Raw genomic sequence first — 5,780 nt, 5'->3', positions numbered from 1 at the left:
AAAAAAAAAAAAAAAAATGTGATGCCTTTGACTCATTTTCTTACCTAAGTCAGTTTTCTTCTTCTTCTTCTTTTTTTTATTTCTTATAGCATAACTGTGTACATTAATGCAATGATGGGGTACAGTCTGCTGTTTTCATACACATTTTGAAATACTCTCAGCAAACTGGTTAACATAACCTTCATGTCATTTTCTTAGCTATTGAGTTAAAACATTCATACTCTGCTTTTAGAAAGATTCACTTGTACCCTTGTAAGATAAACCAAGCGGTGACCCCACCATCTCCCTCCCTCCCCCCATCCTAAGTCAGTTTTCATAGCTAGAATCCACTGACTAAGAGAGAGGCTAGTTACTCTGAAACAAGGATCCAATTATGCTGGGGCAAGTATATAAAGTGCTGATTCCTTTAATGGCTAACTAACCAACCAAAGGGCCTTATGGGTATTCACTTGGATACCATCTACTGGGGGAAAGGGGAATATTCAAATGTCTCAAAGACAGTTGCTCACCAGATCTGAATTGATTTTTTTTTTTTTTTTAGTTTTTGGCCAGGGCTGAGTTTGAACCCTCCACCTCCAGTATATGGGGCCCTACTCCTTTGAGCCACAGGCACCACCCCAGATCTGAATTGATTTTGATAAAGGAGCCCAAAGCATCATCCTAGCCTCTCTGTTATGGGGTGTATAGGGTGGCCAGATAGTAAGAGGAATCTTCACCCAGGTCAGTTTCATAGTTGTCATTTTCCAGTCCCTGAGTATATGTATATAATTAGAAATGGCTTAATTGGTAGTGAGTACAACCCTTGCTTTGGTTTCTTGATCTGTGTGATAGGAGATACTATAGTGGGGAAGACCAAGTGGAAATTTCTGAAACTACTCCTCCCCTTTTTACAAATAAATCAAAAATAATATTTCATCTGAAGGAAAATGCCAGAGATTAGCACTACCTTTTAAAAACCTGAAGAATGGGCGGGGTGCAGTGGCTTATGCTTATAAACCTAGCACTCTGGAAGGCCAAGACAGGAGGATTGCATGAGGCCAGGAGTTTGAGATCAGCCTGAGCAAGAAAAAGGCACCATTTCTACAAAAAAATCAACAAGTCAGCTGAGCCATGGTGGTGTACATCTATAGTCCCAGCTACTCAGAAGACTAAGGCAGGGGAATTGTTTAAGCCTAGGAGTTTGAGGTTGCAGTGACCTATGATGACATAACTACACTCTGGCCTGGGTGACCGAGACTCTGTCAACAACAACAACAAAAGAAGTCATCCTGGGTAAAGGCATGTGACTGGTCCAATGAGGGAAGATATAAATGATAGAATCAGGAGTACTTGCCCAAATAAACTTGTCCTGCCCAGGCAGAGTCAGGTTCATGGCCTGCCCAGGCAGTGTATGACTCATATCCCTAAGGAAATAGGAATGCCACCAATCCTGGCTGCCCTAAACCCTTAAATCCCTATCTGCCATAGCATATGTGTAGATTTCTCCCTAGTCAGGAATCTCACCTCACCTGCACTCCAGATAGAATAAAAGCCACTTTAATTGCACAAACTAGATCTCTGTCTTCCTTTCATCTAGTGCAGGCATCCTCAAACTATGGCCCACGGGCCACACGCAGCCTACCGAGGACATTTATCCGGCCCGCCAGGTGTTTTTGCCGCTGCTGCTTGTCTTGCTTAGCAGCCGATTCGGCCCAGGGCCCACAGTCCCTCCCTCCAATGGTCTGAGGGACAGTGAACTGGCCCCTGTTTAAAAAGTTTGAGGACCCCAGGTAGCATCTCAGAATGATTTTATCCTTGGATCCGGAACCTTTCAATCCTAGTGGATCACGCTGCTTATCCTAATATTCTGGGAGGCTGAGGTGGAAGGACTGCTTGATTTTAGGAGTTTAAGACCAGCCTGAGCAAAGTGAGACCCTGTCTGTACTAAAAATAGTCCCAGCCCTTGGGGGAGGCTGAGACAATAAGATTGCTTGAGCCCAGGAGTCTGAGGTTCTGTGAGCTAGACTGAGTGAGGCCCAGCTCTTGTCCAGGTGACATAGTGAGGTCCTATCTCAAGAAAGAAGTGTGGAAAAAAAAAGTGTGAAAATCTTTGTATCAAATATTAATGACCACCAGAAGGCATCTATCATAGAAGATCTGATAGAAAAAAATGACTTGGGTTGATGGCCCACTGATGAGCTTCTGGGGGAGTGGCCATAGTGGCAGGTGTGGAGGCTCCTTCTGACCAAGACTAATCTAGCTATTAATGTTGCCAAATGTCCAAGATGCTAGAAACAGAGCCTATTGCTGAGCCACTCATATGGCACCATCCCTGAAGGAGATGTTGGTGGCCAGCTGGCTCTGTTAAGTCTTTTCCATCTTAGAGATGCCAGAGATTTGTTCTAACAGGAATAGACACGTATTCCTGGGGTAGGTTTGCCTTTCCTACCATAAGGTCTCTAGAGCATCAATATCTAAGGGCTTACGGAGTGCGTGATTCACCAACAGAATTTTGCATACAACATTGTGGAGTAATATTCCAACAAGGAGATCACACAGCCATAGGATCCATCAGGCCTACCGTGATAGAATGTTGGGCCTGTTGAAGGCACAGCTGAGATGTTAGCAGGGCTGAGACACTGATGTTGGGGACACCAACATCCATGATGCAGTGTATATGCTAATTCAATAACCTTTATACGGTTAGAATGCATGAGTCTGGGAACCCACGAGTAGAAATGGGAGAGGACTCACTGAACATCAAAACTACTTGAGGTGGTGGGTGGTGCCCGTGGCTCAGTGGTTAGGGTGCCGGCCCCATATACCAAGGGTGGCAGGTTCAGCCCCGGCCAAACTGCAACAACAACAACAAACTACTAGAGGAATTTGTGCTTCGTATTCCTGCAACTCTGTTTTACAGATTTAGAGATTACAGTTCCCTGTGGGAAATGTTTCTACCAGGGGACATACTAAAAGTCCTATTGAACTTTAAGCTATGGAGAAATAATGACACTGGTAGAGTGTATGAGTTTTAGAAATACAAAGTCCTGGCTCGGCGCCTATAGCTCAACCGGCTAAGGCGCCAGTCACATACACCTAAGGTGGCGGGTTCGAATCCAGCCCGGACCCGCCAAAACAGCAATGACGGCAGCAACCAAAAAATAGCCGGGCGTTGTGGCGGGCGCCTGTAGTCCCAGCTACTTGGGAGGCGGAGGCAGGAGACTCGCTTGAGCCCAGGAGTTGGAGGTTGCTGTGAGCTGTAATGCCATGGCACTCTACCCAGGGGGACAGCTTGAGGCTCTGTCTCAAAAAAAAAAAAAAAAGAAAAAAAAAGAAATACAAAGTCCTGCCTTAAATATCAATTTTACTCTTTATTAGCTGTGTAACTTTATAGATGACTAATCTAATTTGGCTAAGTTGTCTGGGGAGGGCAGTATAGCAAAGGGGTTGTGTGGACTTTGGAGCCAGATCACCTGGGTTCAAAGCTCTGTCACTTACCAACTAGGTAACCTCAGATGACTTTCTCTCTCTTCAGTTTTCTCCTCTTTAAAATGAAGATATTGAGGCTCGGCACCCATAGCTCAGTGAGCAGGGCACCAGTCACACACACTGAGGCTGGAGGGTTCCAGCCCGGCCTGGGTCTGCTAAACAACAATGACAACTGCAACCAAAAAATAGCCAGGTGTTGTGGCAAGCACCTGTAGTCCCAGCTACTTGGGAGGCTGAGATAAGAGAATTACTTAAGCCCAAGAGTTGGAGGTTGCTGTGAGCTGTGATGTCACAGCACTCTACTGAGAGCGACATAGTGAGATTCTGTCTCAGAAAAAAAAAATGATGATGATGAAAGACTCTACCTTATGGATTTATTGGTAAGATTAAATAATGTATGCAAAGTCTAGGAACAATGCTATTGAGTGATTAATAAACATGGGCTATTACCATTATCTGTACTATAGGTTAACATCTGCCATGGGGGTGTTGGGGAGATTGAGGCAACATATATGATATGATTAGCTCAGTGTTTGGCCCAGAGAAGGCCCCTAAAAATTATAATTACAAAAATATGTGTTATAGATACTTCATAAGATTGTTTTATTTTATTTTTTTATTTCTATTTTTTCCTTTATTCTATGGTCCATTTTTAATATACCAGGTATATTCTCTATTTACAATACATACGATTCCATAAATGCACTTATTTTTCAAAATTATCCATGTAAGTCTGGACAACCTCTTGTTTTTGCTAATTAATTCACAGCAAAGAATACCAATTATCAGAGGTTACATATCACAGACATTAGTGGTGAAAAGAATATTACAGACAAAAAATTTCATTTTATTCTTCCTGAAACTTGTAGGAAGCATAGCATTTGCTATTAATGTACATTTCAGTATAGAAAATCTTTGATTTAATAGCCATGACCTACAATTTAGTTCCATTTGATGTAATCCCTATAGCCTTGTTCTCTTGAGTTTAGTAGACATCTCATAAGATTATTTTATTTTATTTATTTATTTATTTATTTTTCTGAGACGGAGCCTCAAGCTATCCCCCTGGGTAGAGTGCCCTGGCATCACGCTCACAGCAACCTCCAACTCCTGGGCTCCAGCGAGTCTCCTGCCTCAGCCTCCCAAGTAGCTGGGACCACAGGCCCCCACCATAACGCCCCACTATTTTGTTTTTGCTTGCCGCCGTCTTTCTGGATTCGAACCTGCCACCTTAGGTGTATGTGGCTGGCGCCTTAGCCGCTTAAGCCACAGGCACCGAGCCATAAGATTATTTTAAAAATTCTATCTATGCAGCTCGGAGCCCGTAGCACAGTGGTTATGGCACCAGCCACATATACTGTGGCTGCCACGTTCAAACCCAGCCCAGGCCTGCTAAACAACAATGACAACTGCAACAAAAATTAGCCCGGTGTTGTGGTAGACACTGTAGTCCCAGCTACTTGGGAGGCTGAGGCAAGAGAATCACTTAAGCCCAAGAGTTTGAGGTTGCTATGAGCTGTGGTGACTCTGTCTAAAAAAAAATTCCATCTATGTGTTAGGTTTTTGGAATACAGAGGGAAACAAAGACACATCCAGTTGTCTTTGTCCTTGAGCTGAGAGTCTAAAAGGGATTAAATGAGAGTGAATGTATTATCTTAGTCTTGCCTGGCACAAAGGAAGGTCAATAGCTGGCAGTAAATATAATCAGGCTTATAGAAAAATGATATATAACTCGTGTAGGTTCTAACTTTTTTTCCTAACTCTTAATTTGTTACATTTGGGTTCTATTTGTTAATCCATCATTTACCATAATTACAGAATTTTAAGGGGTGGTGGGTGGAGGATTGGGAGCTTCCTCCAATTTGTACTTTTGAGTAACAGTCTAATTCACAGTCATTTTTCTTATCTGGTATTATACAATCTATGAGAATCCACTGAGGACCAAGCCACCAGGAATTAATAGTTGAGACTACTCAGCTTAGTGAAGGAAATACAAATAACTATAATACATTTTACATTATAGATGTTTCTTTAAATTTATAATAATCATAAACAAAATGCTAAGATAGCAAAGGGAAGAGGATGATTGATTTTGTAGAAGCTTTTTGTCTCCATTTCCTTAGCATGCTGTCTTTTACCATTGGAGTCACTTTTTAAAATATTAATACAATTGATCTTTTAGAACTCTATTTCTTATTAGGTTTGTATGTAATAAACTAGGGTTTTCAGCCCCTTAGTTATTGACATTTTCCTTTTTTTTTTTTTTTTTTTTTTTGTAAACTATGCTAGTAAGGTCACCACTGGTTATAACT

The sequence above is a fragment of the Otolemur garnettii genome, unplaced genomic scaffold (genome assembly GCF_000181295.1).
Source record: "Otolemur garnettii isolate 467f Iridium unplaced genomic scaffold, OtoGar3 scaffold00008, whole genome shotgun sequence".
Taxonomy (NCBI): domain Eukaryota; kingdom Metazoa; phylum Chordata; class Mammalia; order Primates; family Galagidae; genus Otolemur; species Otolemur garnettii.
The sequence above is the reverse complement of the archived record's forward strand: the minus strand, read 5'-3'. Positions refer to the sequence as shown.